Source organism: Triticum urartu, chromosome 6 (assembly GCF_003073215.2).
Source record: "Triticum urartu cultivar G1812 chromosome 6, Tu2.1, whole genome shotgun sequence".
NCBI lineage: Eukaryota > Viridiplantae > Streptophyta > Magnoliopsida > Poales > Poaceae > Triticum > Triticum urartu.
In genome coordinates, this window is record NC_053027.1 from 29,012,746 (window position 1) to 29,032,031 (window position 19,286).

Genomic DNA, 19,286 nt, shown 5'->3' on the forward strand with positions numbered 1-19,286 from the left:
TGTGTCCCCAACACACCCAATACAATGGTGAATTGTATAGGTGCACTAGTTCGGCGAAGAGATGGTGATACAAGTGCAATATGGATGGTAGATATAAGTTTTTGTAATCTGAAAATATAAAAACAGCAAGGTAACTAATGATAAAAGTGAGCACAAACGGTATTGCAATGCGTTGAAACAAGGCCTAGGGTTCACACTTTCACTAGTGCAAGTTCTCTCAACAATAATAACATAATTGGATCATATAACTATCCCTCAACATGCAACAAAGAGTCACTCCAAAGTCTCTAATAGCGGAAAACAAACGAATACATGATTGTAGGGTACGAAACCACCTCAAAGTTATTCTTTCGGATCGATCTATTCAAGAGTTCGTACTAGAATAACACCTTAAGACACAAATCAACCAAAACCCTAATGTCACCTAGATACTCCAATGTCACCTCAAGTATCCGTGGGTATGATTATACGATATGCGTCACACAATCTCAGATTCATCTATTCAACCGACACAAAGAACTTCAAAGAGTGCCCCAAAGTTTCTACCGGACAGTCAAGACGAAAAGGTGTGCCAACCCCTATGCATAAGTTCATGAGGTCACGGAACTCACAAGTTGATCACCAAAACATACATCAAGTGGATCACATGATATCCCATTGTTACCACAGATAAGCACGTGCAAGACATACATCAAGTGTTCTCAAATCCTTAAAGACTCAATCCGATAAGATAACTTCAAAGGGAAAACTCAATCCACTACAAGAGAGTAGAGGGGGAGAAACATCATAAGATCCAACTATAATAGCAAAGCTCGCGATACATCAAGATCGTGCGAATCAAGAACACGAGAGAGAGAGAGAGAGAGAGATCAAACACATAGATACTGGTACATACCCTCAACACCGAGGGTGAACTAGTCCCTCCTCGTCATGGAGAGCGCCGGGATGATGAAGATGGCCACCGAAGAGGGACTCCCCCCTCCGGCAGGGTGCCGGAACGGGTCTAGATTGGTTTTCGGTGGCTACGGAGGCTTCTGGCGGTGGAACTCCCGATCTATTCTGTTCTCCAATGTTTTTAGGGTATATGGACATATATAGGCGAAAGAAGTCGGTCAGGGGAGCCACGAGGGGCCCACGAGGGTGGGGGCGCGCCCAGGGGGTAGGGCGCGCCTCTCTGCCTCGTGGCTTCCTCAAAGTTTCCCTGACGTCTACTCTAAGTCTTCTTGATTGCTTTCGTTCCAAAAATAACTCTCCCGAAGGTTTCATTCCGTTTGGACTCCGTTTGATATTCCTTTTCTTCGAAACACCGAAATAGGCAAGAAAACAACAATTTGGGCTAGGCCTCCGGTTAATAGGTTAGTCCCAAAAATAATATAAAAGTGTTTAGTAAAGCCCATAAACATCCAAAACAGATAATATAATAGCATGAATACTTCATAAATTATAGATACGTTGGAGACGTATCAAGCATCCATGATAAGTTTCACTAAGTTGTGACATTTTATGCATTTTTTAGGGTTTTCCTGGTGAAAGACCAAAAACACTAGCCGCAGGGTGCTTTTAGTGTCCGAATTCCTTCAAATTTTGCATGGAGGCCTGCCCCTGAGCATGACCACATGCTGGCAAAATTTGGTGTCATTTCATGTATGTCAAGAAGCACATCATGTTCAAAGGTGGTGGTTCGGATAGGCCAGTCGGGCAAGGCTTTTGTTATTTCTAATTTTTGTCATTATCAATCAACAAGAACATTTTGTTATATCCGAACTATTTCTTCAAATTTGTCAACAATTTTAGAATTTCAAATTGTGTACGAAAATTTTATAAACATGAACACCTTTCCAAAATTGTTAGTAAATTCCCAAATATTGATGTTATACACAAATTGCAAACTACATACCTTTTTAAAAAACATTATCAATATTTTTTTAAAACAAACATTTATTAAATTTATGAACAAAAAAATCAAAAACTCCAGGACATTTTTATAATTTGTAAAAAATATTTGAAGACAATAACATTTTTTAGTATTCCAAAAATATTTCAAATTTTAAAACAGGTTTAAAAATGAATAATAAATTTAAAAAATGGAAAAATAAAATTAAGGAAAAAATGGAATAGAAAAAAAATACACCCAGGAGTTGCCCAACCAGGTGACAGCATCACTTCCGTCGGGTGCCTCTTGGGCTGGGCCAAACATTCGCTGATTTGGATAAATTTCATCAATTTTGAAAAAGAATGTTTATTAATTTGAAAAAATTACAGCTTTTATAAAACATTTGTAAGTAGGAAAGAGTTCCTGGATATGGAAAAAGTTCATGAATTTGAAAACAAAGTTTGGGAATTTAAGAAAATGTTCACGGATTTAAATGGAAAATTGTTTGGGTTGGGCGGAAGCTTCCGCCTCAGAGTATCTTTTTTCGACATCATTCAAATGGACCATATTTTTTCTAGGGCCTTGTATCACCATTCCAAGGCACCATGCTAAGTTTTTAGGATTTCGACAATTCTGGGTTTTCAAATAATGTTCATGGTTTCAAAATTTCTTTGGAATTTAGAAAATAATCATGTATTCAAATTTTTTCTACACAAATACAAAAAATGCTTGTGGAAGTTCAAAATAAATTGTTTTCATTTTTTTCATGTTTTCTGATTTTTGCTTGAAGTGTCAAATTTCGTAGTGTTTTTCAATAGATGTTTGTGTTCAAAATTGTGTTATCTCTTTCTAAAATATGTTTGTGTTATGACATTTTGAAATTTTTTGAAACACACGAACAATTTTTGACATATATGTATAATTTTTTTAAAATGCAAATATTTGTACTTTATGAACAAAATTTTAAAAAGCAAACTGTTTCTAAAATTGTGAACGGAATTTTACAAGGGTGTGCATTTTTTGAAAAAGAAAAAAGAAACAAAAAAAGGAAAGAAGAAAAACAAAAAGGAAATAGCGATAAAAGGACAAATGCAACAATGGGCCAGCCCAGCCGCAAACTGGAATAATATGCACAAGCATTAAGATGTCTTAATTGGTTAGTGTGGTCCTCCTTTGACCAAGAGGTCTTGCGTTTGATTCATGTTACTTGCACTCTTTTTTTTAAAGAAGTTGAAAAACAGCCGAGGGTGCCACGTATAGTACGTAGGCCGTGTATCGGCACGGGTGAGAAGAATATCCTACCTTTTTTTATCATAAAGAGGTATAGAGAGATCTCAGCTGTCAATGTGCTTAGGAGGGGTGTGCTGAAGCAAAAGTGAACTTGAAAAGGCGGCACCAGCTTTGATCAAGGATAATATTGCTTTGGCTTTGATTTACCTATCTTCTAGTAAGAAGAAGAACCAAATCATTTCTTCAAAGGCAAGTGGAACCTTTTTTGTGTGTGTGTGTTTTTTTGTTCCAGGACCAAGTGAGAAATTAAATATTTTTCCCAGAAGCAGTAACAAATAGCACCAGACAAAAGCAAATGCAGTTCAATTCAACTTACAGGAACTTCTTCCCAATTCCCGTTCAGACTACTGATTAAGCATTCACTAGTCAGTCCGGGACTCCCGGCAGTCCGGTTAGCGTGCTGCCGGACATGGGGAAGACAAAGCGATCCGCCGCAGTCAGCCGTAGACTAGTGCAGTATATCTGTGTTGTGGGTGTGGAGCTCCGTATGATCGTACGTGCACATAGTTTTACCTTTTAGTTAAAATATGTCCAAAATGTAACCATTTTTGTCCGATTTATATGAAATATGTCATGCTATATGAAATCTGGTCGTGTTGCATGAATTTCATCCGGTTTGCTGAAAAAGTGTTTGAAATGTATGCACCATTTGCATCGTATCAGTATCATAAGAAAAGATTGATTGTCGCTACGGTTGGATTCCCCCCCCCCCCCCCCCCGCCCTCCGCATTCGTGTCCGTGGACTGGTCCCCTGTCTGCGGACGGATGCGGAAGAAAATTTATAGGTCGCCGTTGGAGATGCCCTAAAAGCATGATTAATAATATAGCCAGCTGCTGGCTATAACATGTTACCATGTCATTTATAGCCAATGTAATAGCTAACACGTATAATAGTTGGCTATAAAAAAGTACTACTTTGTCAACATATGATCCACCTTTCACTCACAAAACATTTTAGAGCTCGTGCTACAGCTGGCTGTAAATCTACAACCCGCTTCCCTTCTCTCTTCTCTTTTCTCTCTTCCAACTAGGCAACAATACAATATTACATCATCCTATTATACTTGCTCTAAGAGGTTAAGGGATGGCTGACTTGGTCATCACTCAACACGTGGCCCATCTACTTGTCGAGCAACTAGAATCTAAATGGTTCTACAAGAATCTAGGGTTAAATAGGCTCCAGCCAAACAACGGCCACTTTGACTTGTGGCCCATTCACTTGTCTAGCAACTGGAATCTAAATGGTTCTACAAGAATCCAGGCCACCCAAACGACGGCCACTTTGTCTTCCCTGCATGCAAAAACTCGATCGATGATTAATTATGTCATAGAGCGATCGATGTTATCCTTAGGTACCAGTTCTATCAAAATCTTATGACTAGTTTTTATATATTCCACCTCTCGCAGCATGCAAATATTTTTATGAGACATGTGGCGCCCTGTGGTCGGCGAAAACATCTTTTCTCACCCAACGAGCATCACCGAAAATACTGAAATAAATCTAGAAAAATGCGAGCATAAAAAAAAAGAACCCTAACCATTTGAGCTACGCTCAATTTGCAGCACGCGGCAGTGTCACCAGTAGGTGTCATCAGTTATAGCATTGACCGGCTAACAGAGCGATCTGCTGAACAATTAAAGCCAGTTCCGCTCGTGTCGATCACATGCATGCATGTATCCCAAGCACTTGACTTTCTAATCAGTCTGGCGCTACTGACCAGTTAAGACAAGTGTCATTTGTGGTAATAGCATGTGGGTGGCGCTATTGACAAGTTAAGACAAGTGTCATTTGTGGTAATAGCATGTGGGTGGCGCTACTGACCAGTTAAGACGAGTGTCATTTGTGAAAATAGCGAGTGGGGTACACGGTGACGTGTGTGCGCGCGAACATGGAGTGTTAAGTTTTTTTTTTAGAACGAAGGCTCAAGAGGAGCCCGGCTTTGAATTAACAAAGCCATCAACCGGCCAGGCGTACAAGATTGCGACATACAACAAGAAAGAGGAAAGCAGAAAGAAAAAGATACAATGTGCTCAGCAGAACAACTCGAAGGCAAAGAGCACACACCACTCTTGCCATCGAACGACGCAAAGCCAAAACTAGCTAACCTACGGAGACGCCAGGAGGAGGGCACCACCATTCAAGATTTGTGTCGTTGGCTGCCACCAAAGGGATCAAACAGGGCAAACATGATCTGACTCCGCCGCCGAAAAGGGTCCCTACCCTACCACCCGGGTTCGACGGGTGCCGTACCGGTGGCCGACGAAGTGATTCACCCTAGAATCCAAATCGGAGTGCCCCGGCTGCCCAAGGAGAGGTACCAGAGACAGACCCATAAGAAACGGAGGACCGACCACCAAAACACCATCGTCGGCAGCAGCAAGGCAAAACACCGGACGAGAGTTATCGGACGCAGCCGCTGAAACCTCAGAGAAGGCCAAAAGGATGCGACACCATGTCCCTGGTCAAGGATAGGAATCGCCACGCCGAAGGCCTACCGCCGGCATGGAGGCAGGGACCCCAATCCCCTCGAACCTGCGGCTGGAACCCTCCGCACCTGGACCAGAGAAGGATGTCGTTGATGAAAACTGGCCACCATTTGCCGCCCTCGCACCACACCCAACTCCACCACCACTCGAGCCATCCCCGGACGACACCCTCAGGAAGGAACACGCCACCAAAATGCCGTTGTCGCCAGAACAAGGGGACCAGAGGCTTTCACCTGAGCTCTTGGACGGGATGGGAGGAGGAGGAGTCCCACCGAAGTCTCCAACAAGGTAAACGACGCACAAAGGCGCCGCCTTCGGTATGGCCGCCGCGCCGGCCAGGGGTTTCCTCCGGATCCGCCCCCACACACCAGATCCGCGCACCCGACGCCGAGATCCAGCGACCAGAGCCGCTAGAGGCCGAGATCAGCGCGAATCGGAGTGGATCGAGGTTGAAAACGCCACTTCTCCAGGGTGCAAACGACGGGCGAGGAGTCGCCGCAGCAGCCGCCGCCCGCCGCCTCCGCGCCGCCCTCACGGCCAGGGAGACGGCCCACCTGCAGCCGCCGACGCCACCCGCCGCACAGGCCACGTCGTGCGCCACCGTCCAGGGCCGCCACCCCAGAAGCCGAGGCCCTCCACACAGGGTGAAGCCGCCGAGATCCCCGTCGCCACCATCATCAGAGCCGCGCGGGCTCGCCGAGGAGCTCCTCTGGCGGCGGCAGAGGGGGGGGGGAGGGGGAGGGGGGAGGGGGCTAAAGTGTGGCGGCTAGGGTTGGCCCCCGGGTCGCCTCGGAGGAGACGACGCGGGGGAGGGGGTGCTCCGTAACTTCGACGCTTCGTTGTTTTCGCCGCATAGCCATGTTATGGAGTGTCAAGTTTCAGGATGTCAATGTGAAGCTTTCCATGGATCAAGGGTGGGACGGCTTCGCCATAGCTCATAGTGTGGAGATCGGTTACTTACTCACCTTCAAGGTCTTGACTAAAGTTAGTTTCAGGGTGATGATCTTTGACCTTTCTGACGTTGGGGTGGTGATTAAATGCGGCGAGCACGACCCATCACTTGTCATGATCAAGGACTTGTGATCGTTGTTCGTTAGTTTGTGAACCCTGAGCAACCGTGCTTGGATAGAAGTGTGGCCATGCGTCTTGTTATGTATTAATGTAATGACAATGATTTTGTTTATGTTTCTGTGCCGTTTCTAATGCTTTTGGGTAATGTCTGCTAATGTTGTAATTATAGCATATCAATGTGATTATGCGTACGTGTATGACGGTCATGGGGCGGGGGGTCGAAAATGCTTTTTATGTATGAATTGATTGTGTCTGAAGAAGTAGTCATGGACAATGCAAATAAAGGAAACATGTACCTTGTTTTAATTATGGGTTGCATTTGACCGTCTAAAACCAACTCAACCGAACTAAAAAAAAGCATCATGTTGGGCATGTCATATCATAAGTTAACATTGTATTTTCAGATGATTCCTTTAGAGCCTCTTTCTAATAATTCACTTAGCTTTCAAGTTGCATTCCTCAAAGTCAGGGTGAACGACACGAGCGGTCTTTCGGACCGGCTCGTGGCCCGCTCGGTCCTGGCCAGCTCGGGCCTAGCCCGCTCAAAAAATCAGTCGGTCCGAGCTCAAGAATTAGGTCCGACAAAGCTTCGGTCCGGTCCGGGCTTTAACCGAGCCGACCGAGCGGACCGAGAAAACGTAGTCACCGCCGCCGCCGCTCCTCGTCGTCGCAGCCACCGGCAGTCCCCGGGTGAACCATCATGTCCCCGAGCTTCCCCTATTCTTCCTTCCTCTCCTCCCCATGCGCCATAGCCTCTTGCTGCCACTCGCCATAGCTGCCGTGCTTGCACCGCCGCCAATCTGGAGTTCTCGACCATGGCCATGGCTGTCGTTTGAGCGCAGCTCGCACACTGGCCACCAGCTAGACCAGGTAGGCGAACGCCTCACCAGCGCCACCAGGATGAACTGGACGGCCTCTTGCATGTGTGGGCGCTTCACCAGGTTCGCCATGATGTACTGCAGCTCCGAGGCCACTGTTTCAGTTCATGCACCGACGAACTCGGCGCACAAGCCCATGATTTCTCCGTCGGCGAGCCAACGCTGCCGCCTTCAATTGCTACCGTTGTGGTCTTCCAAGACACAGAGGGCGATGAGCGTGTCCACATACGACGGCGGCCCGCTGTCAGTTTCGTCAGTACGGTCAGTAGTTCAGTTAGCTAGTCGATTCAGTTAGATGGTTAGCTAGTTTCACTCGCAGGACCTAAACATCAAGCTAGATGGTTAGCTAGATTCAGTAAATCCTCTCCCTCTCTTTCTCTTGTGCGACCGGCAGCTATCTGCAGCTAAATAGGACCTAAACGCAGCAAAAAACAGCCTGCCACGCAACATCACTGGTCGGTCCATTCGGTCCTCTCGGGCTTGACCGAGCTGACCCCCAAACAGTCTGGTCCCAGAAAAGCAGCTCGTTGGACAGCTCGGTCCGGTCCGGACCGGACCGCTGGCGGCCGGTCCAAATGACGGCTCGGACCGTGTCCACCCTTGACCTCAAAGACTATTTCATACAAGTTTTTTGTTGCAGTTGGACTTTACGCCAAAGATGCAACGGGTCATCTAGTAGATTCAGTATAAGATGAGGAGTGGCCATAGCCCTTCCGGCTGGGGAAGATAAGGATGAGATAAGATAGAAGCTCGTTAAGAGGTTAAGGGATGGCTGACTTGGTCATCGGCTCAACATGTGGCCCATCCACTTGTCCAGAAACTAGGATCTAAATAGTCTACAAGAACCCCCAAAAATATAGTTCACCAAAAATCTAGGGTTAAATAGGCTCGCTCCACCCAAACAACGGCCATTTTGACTTACATTTAGGTCTTCCCTGCATGCAAAGCTCGATGCTTATGTCACACAGCGGTTGTTGTTATCCTTACGTATTAGTTTTACAAAAAATCTAACGCACTAGTTTTATTCCACCTCTCACAACACGTAATGTTTTTTAGAGCTGACACCTTACAATTCCAGATACACTATTCTGCTCGGCTATTTAAGGTCTCACAGCACAAGACGCTAGCCAATTCATAAGCAGAGTTATCAGTTCCAAGTTCCAGCATTCTGACGGCTTTATTAGCTGCAAGAAGCAGCACGCGCCGCAGTGTCACTAGTAGGTGTCACTGTCATCAGTTACAGCATTGACCGGCTAACAGAAAGATCTGCTGAACAATTAAAGCTAGTTCAGCTCATCTTCCAGTGTCGGGCTCCGTGAACTTAAATTATACTCTGCAGGGGGGTGGATGGGCGACCCAACGGCTCCTGTACGGCCAGCAGTCTCGGGTGACGGGGGCGGCGATTCCGCGCTTGTCTCTGCCTCCGGCAGCCCTGGCGGCGTTGCTCAGGCCCCGGAGCGGGACGGAGCGGTGGTGGCTCCGGCGGAGTTCAGGAGGACGGCCGGCATCTCCCTGAGAGCGGCCCGGGGGTCAGGGAGCCGCTTTTGGGCTCTGGCAGAGGAGATTTCCGACGCCGAGGAGGAAGATGAGGTGTGCGCTGAGCCGGATCCTGCGGCAGGCGTGCATGCGGCCTGCTCCATTGGGGAGTTTGTGGCGCGCGCGGAGGAGCTTGGGGGCTCTTTCAAGGCCGGGCGCCGGCGTGCTTTTGCGCCCAGTGGTCGTGGCTCACGGCGGCTCTCTCTGGCTGCGGCAAGAGCGTCGCGCGCCTCTCCGACGCGCGAAGGGCGTGGTTGTCCTGGTGCGGACGCCGCGGGGATGTCCCTCAGACCTTCGCCGCCCATGCCCTGCGGTGGCGGCGGCGGCGTGGAGGCGGCGACGTCGACGGGTTCGGGGTCGCCTCTCTCTAGGGTTGGGGACGAAGCGCCAAGTGGTGGGCTGGGCCGGCCTGCTGAGGTGTCGCCACGTCTGCTGGCCCAGCCAAGGGGTACGTATGTGCCAGGGTCGCAGGGGGCCTCGCCCGTGCCCGTGGCCCAGTCCGGCCCGGGAGTGCAAGGCCTGCCAACGCCGGCCCACACCGCGCAGCCATATAAATGGCTTTGGCTCCCCCGTGGAACCCTAGACATCGCACTAGGGTTTCCTGCCTCCAATTCGGAGGTGCGGCGATTCGGTCACTCCGCTCGCTTCCTCCACCCCACTCCACCTCCCCCACCCTTGCTTCGTTCCTTCGCCGAAGTGGTGTCCATGGGCTCCACGCCTGACCGCCGAGGGGAGAAACCACCCATGGAGCCGCCACGGGACCGCACCCGTGGGCGCGCCGACGATGAGGGCGGTTGGGGGCCGCCACCCGCATGGTGGCTCAAGGAGCAGGAACGGAAGAAGAAGAAAAAGGAAGAATACAGGAAGAAAGGCCTCGAGCTCAAGCGCAAGGGGCAGTTGGCAGCTCAGGGCGGCGACTCGCTCGCGAAGAAGCAGAAGTCCAAACCTGTGGGGCGGCGGCTACCAAGCCTCCCCTCCCGCCCAGATCTGAGGCGCCGGGCTCGTCCAAGGGCACGCAGGAGGAGCCGATCCCAGTCGAAGATGCGGGCGGCCCAGAGTGCTTCAAGTGCGGCCGCACAGGCCATTTCCAGAGCCTGTGCACCTTCCAGCCGCTTTGCGTGGTGTGCAGCAAGGAGGGGCACACCTCGGCGCAGTGCCCATCCCGCGACAAGCCTCTACTTCTCCAGACCATGGGCCACGCCATTGCCGGCGACGGATTCTTCTGCCTCCAGTTTCCGGTCGACGCGCGGGAGGAGGCCTCGGTCCAGCTGGGGGCCAACACAGCGGTGCTCTCCATGCCTTCCGGAGCGCTCTCCCATCAGATCCTCGAGGCGGAGCTGCAGCATCTCTTTGAGGGCGAGTGGGATTGGCAAATCTCCCCTCTCGAAGGCGGGGCCTTCTCGGTGGTCTTCCCAGATCCAGCAATGCTTCGGATGGCCACTAGGAGCGGCAAGCTCTTCCTGTCCCTCAACAATCTCATGGTGGACATACGCGACGCGGTCCTCGTCGCGCCCAAGGGGATGGAGATTCCAGAGGTGTGGGTCAAGTTAGGTGGGATTCCCCCCAAGCATCGGTGCTCAGAAAGGCTCATGGCGGCGACCATCATGCTCGGCCGCCCTCTGCTGGTCGATGAGGAATCTCTGCTCCGCCCAGGGCCAGTTCGCATGCGCTTTGCTTGCCGCAATCCTCGCAAGCTTCACGGGTCGGTCCAGATCTGGTTCAACAATGAAGGCTACAACATTTCCGTCGACCCGGAGATCCCCCGGAGCAGCCCGCGGCGCCCGCCCTCCCCCACCACCCCCTCCCCCTCACGGCAAGGGCCCGGACGGGAAGGGCTGCGACGGCGACAAGGACGGCGACAAGGAGCCTGACGCAAGCATGGAGGACGACTCCATCGACATGGCGGCGTGGGATAAGCTGGGCATCACTGACATCGGCGGGGCGCGGGCTTGTGAGCTGCAGCCCCAGGTGGAGAATTCTCTGGCGAAAGGGTCGTCAGAGAAGGAGCTCTCCATCCCGAACCAGTACGGCTCCAATCTGGGCTCGGTCACGTCTCCTCCGGTGCGGATGGAGGCAGCGGTGGATTCTTTGCTGCTGGCGGAGCCGACGGGCAATTCCCCTACGGCGTCTGCGGACCCGAAGCTCTTGACTCCCCCTCGCGTTCTCCTTCCCAAGGTGGTCGCAGCGGCAACAAGATTGGCGCGACGAAGCAGATCAAGAAGGTGGCGGTGCGCAAGGTGACCGTGGAGGCTGGGCGTGCAGCGGAGAGTTTGGGGGTGCCGGCGACGCCGTGTCAGGCAGTGATGGCGCTGGTCATGCCTACCTCCGCCATGGTCGCGCTGGAGACGCCCATGACGGCGCCCGTCCCGAAGGCCAAGCGCTCCAAGGCGGTGGTGGACGGGCAGGTGGCCCCCGTGCGGGCCAGTGCGCGTGCTAAGGGCACCAAGGGCAACTTGCCGTCGCTTCAACGCGCCCAACTCCTCCAAGCACAGAAAAATCTGGAAATCTCAGGTAATCCCATGCCCCGCTTTACGATTCTTGACTCCTTTTTGGACGAGCATTTGAGCGAGGTTTTGGGGGAGAGTGGGGTGGAACCAACGGAAGAAGGTGAGATGAGCGAGCTTATCTCGTTGATTCGCGCAAAGGAATTGGCGCAAGCGGTGCTAGCAGCGGCGGTTGTGCAACACGCGGATCGTTTGGCACTGGAGGTTGAGGCCTCGACAGCGCCAACGACCCGGCCCGACGAGGAGACAGCAACAGGGGTTGCTGCTCCTCCCTCGCCTCGCCGCGGCAGGGCGAGACGTGTGGCCAAGGCGATCACATCCAGGGGATGCGCCTGTGCAATCGTGTCGTATAGATGCGGGCACTCCTATGGAATATTCGTGGCTTCGGCCACTCGGGTCGGTGCACCCAACTAAGGGAGTACATTAGGAAAGAAACGATAGATATCGTAGGGCTCCAGGAAACGATCAAGTCTGAGTTCAGACATCAAGATATCTTAGTGATTGATCCCTTAGAGCGTTTCGCTTGGCATCATAGTCCGGCCAACGGCCACTCGGGTGGCACGTTGCTTGGCCTATGCACTGCCACGTACGAGGTGCTGCACTGGGAGAGTGGCACCTTTTTCATTGCGGCCAAGTTCCGCGTGCGAGCGTCGCTTCGCGAGCTCGCGATCGTGCAAGTCTACAGACCTGCAGATCATTCACGTTCGGCTGAGTTCCTAGGAGAACTTGAAGCCAAGGTGATGGCCTTTTCGGCTGCTCAGATCCCGCTAATGGTGGGGGGAGATTTCAATCTAATCCGTTCGAGGGCGGACAAAAACAACGACAACATCAACTGGCCAAGGGTGGCCATGTTCAACAATTCGATCGCATCTATGGCACTTAGTGAAGTGACTAGATCGGGGGCAAGATACACTTGGACTAACAAGCAACTAGCCCCAGTGCGATCCGTGCTGGATCGAGCTTTCATGTCTCCGGACTGCGAAGTTCTGTTCCCCTTGTGCTCACTCCTTGCTGAAACAAGGATTGGGTCAGACCATGTTCCGCTAATCTTGTATTCTGCGGAGGATAGAGTGCGTCGCAGCCCGCGTTTCTACTTTGAAACAGCATGGTTCGAGGTACCGAATTTTGACACCATCTTCAGGGAGAGGTGGCAGAGATGTGTCCAACTCACAGGCCAGCAACAAGGCCCTTTGGAGTTCTGGACTGCGGTAGGGGGCCGCCTGCGTGCAAGCCTTAAGGGGTGGGGCGCGAACCAGGGTCGCGACGATAAGATCCTGAGGGCAAGGCTCATTGAAGAGATAGCTCATCTCGACGGTCAGGCGGACACGCGCCCTTTCTCTGAGCAAGAATGGGCGTGGCGATATGCCCTAGAGGGGCAAGTCGAAGCTCTGCTTCGTGCCGAGGAGGAATACTGGAGGCGTAGGGGAGGCCTCAAGTGGACGCTCAAGGGTGATGCGAACATGAAGTACTTCCACGCGTACGCGAATGGCCGGCGCAGGAAATGTTCGATTCTCAGGTTGCAGACGGAGCAGGGGCTCCTTCTTCAACAATCGGAGATTTCCCATCACATCTACGACTTTTATATAGGTCTGATGGGGACGGAGGAGGCCCAGCGAGCACGTTTGCGTGCAGATGTTTGGCTTCCTTCTCAACGGGTGCTCGATAGCGAAAACGAGGGGCTGGAGCTCGCTTTCCTACCGGAGGAGATTGACAACGCACTCCAGGGCATGAAATCCGACACGGCCCCAGGGCTGGACGGGTGGCCGGTGTCAATGTTCAAACATTTCTGGCCTTTGCTGCGTGAACCCATTTTCGAGGTGTGCAATGGTTTCATGCGAGGTTTTGTTGACATAGCGCGGCTCAATTTCGGTGTGCTGTCGCTAATTTCGAAAGTACCTGGTGCGGACAACATTCGCCAGTACAGACCCATTGCGCTCATTAACGTACCTTTCAAAATATGTGCTAAAGGCTGCGCTACTCGACTCACGCCGATCGCCCATTGTACCATTAGCCGTGCGCAATCGGCATTCACCCACGGTAGGAATATTTTGGAGGGACCGTTAGCCTTACAAGAGACCCTCCACGAGCTCAAACGCACGCAAGAACCTGCGATCCTTCTCAAGTTAGATTTCGAGAAGGCTTACGATCGCGTTAATTGGGATTTTCTCCGACAAATCCTTAATAGCCGAGGCTTCTCGTCGGCGTGGGTGCATCGAGTCATGCAATTGGTCTCGGGGGGCCAAACTGCGGTCTCGGTAAATGGAGAAGTAGGGAACTTCTTCAAGAACAAGCGTGGCTTACGCCAAGGTGATCCCATGTCACCGATCTTGTTCAACTAGTGCAGAACCGGGCAATAGCACCGGTTCGTAAGGCCCTTTAGTGCCGGTTTAGGAACCGGCACTAACGTTTCGGCACTAAAGCCCCCCCCCCCTTAGTACCGGTTCAGCACGAACCGGTGCTAAAGGGAAACCACGTGGCACGAGCCAGCTCCGGGGGCCGGGAGCCCTTTAGTACCGGTTGGTAACACCAACCGGTACTAAATGGTTGTGGGTTTTTGTTTTATTTTGTATTTTTCAATTAAATTTGTGTTATCAATTTAATTTAGGATTGCTTTACGTTATAATGAGTTGTAGTCGTCATCATCATCATCATCGCATATTAATAAATAAATAAACTCTAGCTAGCTAAAAATCATCATAGTTGTCTAATTACCACTATTTAATCATCATAGTCATTACCGCTAGCTATCTAATCATCATCAATGCTGGCTAGCTTAAAGAGGAAACATTCACTTTGTAACAGAAGCAAAGATATCATCAAGTTCAACATAATCATCACCAACATCGAAGTTCAGGACACGGACATGAGACAAGTAGTAATTAAGAGCATGAACTAGTAGCTACTGATCCTGCTGCTCCCTCTCAGGTAGAATAGCATAGAACATGTATAGCTCTCCTGATTCATCATACTGGAGCATGCAGATGAATCTGTCTCCTAATCTTGGGTTGCGCTTCTCCTTGCTGCCCCGTAGTACTTCTCTGTGATCGTTAACAATTTTGCTCCAATCTTTCACTATTAAGCATTCTTCGCTTTCAGAAATCCTGAATGCACTCATGTGCAATGTAGGAAATCTTGGTCGTAAGCTAACCATTGACATGCGACCTTTTGTCTCGATCCACTGAGGCACAACTGTCATCGGAAGTCCCTGTTGAAGAACATCGTATAGTAATTAATATACTAAGCAATGAAAGTTTAGCTTCAAAAATAATGTATGCAAAAGATGCACTAATTAAGGACAAATATTTAAAATCTTACCATCTTTCGATTATAGATGTGACCGTAGTTCAATACGATCACCATTGGTCGCACGTTTTGAGTACTAACATTTCTAAGTTTAGAAAAAAAATTGTCTTGACAGTATTAAGATCCTCAAGCCATGAAACATAATGACTTATCTCCTCGCAGTTTAGTTGAGCCTCGGGGCAGTAGTAGGTCCTGTCTACCAAGCGCCGTACATGTTTGCTTGAACCGAAATAAGCTGTCAATACAAATTAGTTGTCAACTATTTTTGAATAAACTGTATCAAAGACATAAACACATATGCATGCATGGTTGAGAAAAACTCACCAAATGGTAGAACTGGAGGCGTTTGCACATCGACCCAGATGTCTATATTACCTTCAATATCATCTTCCGGACGAATATCAAAGGGCGACGGGCAGCGACGACGGGAGCGGCGCGCGAGAGGTTGACGAAAGAAGTGGGGAGATGTAACTGAAATTTCGTAAGTGCTGTATATATAGGGTGAGCCTTTAGTACCGGTTGAAGCCACCAACCGGTACTAAAGGCCTACTTTGGCCAGGCAAAGAGGCGGGAAGAGCAGGCCTTTAGTACCGGTTGGTGGTTCCAACCGGTACTAAAGGGTGGTCTTTAGTACCGTTTGGAGCCACCAACCGGTACTAAAGGCCTTGCGCTGCCACCCCAAAGTTTAGTCCCACCTCGCCCGGCGAAGGGCAGCCGCACTGGTTTATAAACCCAGCTGCGGCTACCTCTTCGAACTCCTCTATATAGCAGGCTTCTGGTACTAATTAATTAGGGCGCGCTGCCCTGTGAGTCTGCTGGCCCTTCTGGGCCTGCATTTGCACACCGTAGGTCTGGCAGGCCCACTGGGCAGCGCGCCAACAAATTTTTTATATAGTTTTTTCTTTTCTGCATTACTTATTTTCTTCTATTTATTTTTGAGTAGTTTTTTATATAGTTTTTTCTTTTCTGCATTATTTATTTTCCTCTATTTATTTTTGAGTAATTTTTTTGTATAGTTTTTTTATTTTCTGCATTATTTATTTTCTTCTGGAAATTGAATGCTGCATACTGAACAATTAGGTAAATGACCGAAAAACAACAAATGATGTCAGAACATGTTGGAAATTGATGACGTCGCTTTAAATGCTGGATACTGAACACAAAAGAAGTCCGGAGTTCAAATAAGTTTAAAAAACATTGAAGTGGCCATGTAACAGATGAGTTCTCGTCCGAAACCCTGATACTCGGAAAGAGTATGTCCAGTTTGTACACGAAGTGCGTCCAGTTTTTGCCGTGACCCTCTCTACTCTTTCGCGCATGCTATGCGGGTGATATGATGATACCATGCCAAGTTTCAACATTTTCAGGATTCATTTTGTAGTGATTTTTAATTTCACGGTCATTTAGCTCTCTAAACAATTAGGTAAATGACCAAAAAACAACAAATGATGTCAGAACATGTTGGAAATTGATGACGTCGCTTTAAATGTTGGATACTGAACACAAAAGAAGTCCGGAGTTCAAATAAGTTTAAAAAACATTGAAGTGGACATGTAACAGATGAGTTCTCGTCCGAAACCCTGATACTCGGAAAAAGTTTGTCCAGTTTGTACATGAAGTGCGTCCAGTTTTTGCCGTGACCCTCTCTACTCTTTCGCGCATGCTATGCGGGTGATATGATGATACCATGCCAAGTTTCAACATTTTCAGGATTCATTTTGTAGTGATTTTCAATTTCACGGTCATTTAGCTCTCTAAACAATTAGGTAAATGACCGAAAAACAACAAATGATGTCAGAACATATTGGAAATTGATGACGTCGCTTTAAATGCTGCATACTGAACACAAAAGAAGTCCGGAGTTCAAATAAGTTATTAAAAATAAAAAAAGAGGTGCAATGCTGGTTAATTTGCTTCAAGCCATTTGGAATAGTGTAGACTGCACTGCACATAGCTCAGTGCAATCTATGATATTCCACAAGGCTTGAAGCTAAACAACATGTAGGTGAGCATTGCAAGTCTTCGTCATTGTCTGTGCACTCACGGCTTATAAACCGCTCATACCGCCTCTCTCTTGGCGAGGTGGGACTAAAAACAACTTGCCATAACCTCATTAGTACCGGTTCGTGGTACGAACCGGCACTAAATGGTGATGGTGGGGCCACAGCCTGACCGCAGGCTGACACAGCCTCTTTAGTACCGGTTCGTGGCATAAACCGGTACTAAAGGTTCGCCACGAACCGGTACTATTGATCGCCGCCACGAACCGGCACTAATGTACACATTAGTGCCGGCTCTAATTCAAACCGGTACTAATGTGCTTCACGTTTGACCCTTTTTCTACTAGTGAACTTTTTCGCGGATGCGCTGGCAGCAATGCTGCGGAAAGCGGTGGAAGCCGGGCACATCAAAGGGGTGTTGGGACACCTCATCCCTGGGGGGATATCACATTTGCAATATGCGGACGATACGCTATTGCTATTTTAGCCGGACCTCCACAGCGTGGCCACAGTTAAAGCCCTGCTTATAAGCTTCGAACTCATGTTGGGCCTTAAAATCAATTTTCACAAGTGTGAAGTGATGCCCATGTGCATGGACGAGCAGGAAGGTAGACGCATCACGGATCTACTGAACTGTAAACTAGGCAAACTCCCGTTTACATATTTGGGCCTCCCGTTGGACGCCAAGCGCATCTCGATAGAGGGGTGGGCTCCGCTCTAGACTAAGGTGGGCGGGCGGGTTTGCCCGTGGAGGGGTAAGTTTATGTCCTCTGCCGCTAGGCTGGTGCTCACGAATGCGAGCCTCTCCTCGCTCCCGCAATTTTCCATGGGACTTTTCCTTTTGGCCGAAGGGGTGCATGCCAAGATGGATACACCCCGGTCCCGTTTCTTTTGGGAAGGATCAGGACCCAAGCGTAAGTACCACATGGTTAGGTGGGACGCGGTTTGCCGTCCCAAAGCCCAGGGAGGGCTAGGGATCACGAATACTAGAATCCTCAACATCGCGCTGATGTGTAAGTGGATTTGGAAACTCTCGCAGGGGGCGACGGGTCTGTGGGTAGACCTGCTGCGTGCAAAGTACTTCCCCTCCGGGAATTTTTTCAAAGGAGTGGCGAGGGGCTCTCCTTTCTGGAACGACCTGCAAGCGGTCCGGCCGGCTTTCGCTATGGGGGCCAAGTTCGGCATTGGCAATGGGCGTTCGGCCCGTTTTTGGTTAGACCATTAGGTAGGAACCCGGCCTCTATGGCAAGACTTCCAGGACCTCTACAGCCTGGCGGTCAATCCGGAGCAGCACGTTGCCACGGCACTTGCCTCCTCCTCCCCCCCCCCCCCCCCCCCCCCCCGCGATCTACTTCAAACAGGAGCTAACGGGAACAGAACAAGCTCACCTCACGGTTTTGCTTGCTCTTATCGCGTCGGTCGCTCTTTCCTCGCACGAGGATACAGTGACTTGGTCTCTCACCCCATCCGGCAAGTTTTCCGTCAAGTCGTTGTACCGGAAACTCTGCCAGGGCCAGTCCTTCCAAGTGCCGAAAGGCTTATGGAATGCGCGACTCCCGCTTAAAATTAAGGTGTTTTTTGGCAACTGTTTCGTAACAGATTGTCCACCTCGACCAATGTTGCTAAATGCAATGGCCCGTCGTCCGGCCTTTGTGCAATTTTGCAATGTCTCGGAAGACGCGAACCACGTGTTTTTTTGTTGTCCGTTAGCTCGTTTTGCTTGGAATGCGGTTCGCACCGCAGCCAACACCACATGGAACCCGGGCTCGACCGCCGATCTTGTGGCCATTGTAGACTCGGTTCATGGTGGCAACAAACGCGTTCTTTGGAGCTGTGTGGGCGCGCTGGCCTGGGCCCTCTGGCTCACGAGGAACAAACTTGCGATCGAGGGAATCTTCCCATCCCACCCTGCTAATATCATCTACAAATGCAACCTTTTCCAGCAGCAGTGGAGTCCGTTGGCGAGGCGCAAGGATGCTGATAAACTTCAACATGCACAAGAACGTCTTCGTCAAGTCTACATGATGGCTAGGGAGCCACCCACCTCTTCTTCGACTTGAAGTGGCCCTTTTGGATGGCGCACGAGCGAGCTTGCGTGCTCTAAGCTCAGGCTGCGAGCCATGTAATCATCTATGCTTGCTCAGTCTGCTTTTGGCCTGCCCGATAACTCTTCAGACTTTGCGCTATCTTTGGCCGGAGCCTCCGTGCTCGTGTTTGTAATCTCAGATCCTGTCAGTCACGCTGCCTAGTTGTAGGCTTTATTAATTTAAAGCCGGACGCGTCCAGCGTCTCCATTCTAAAAAAAGGAAAAATCTTCCGATGTCGATCACATCCACGCCCGCAT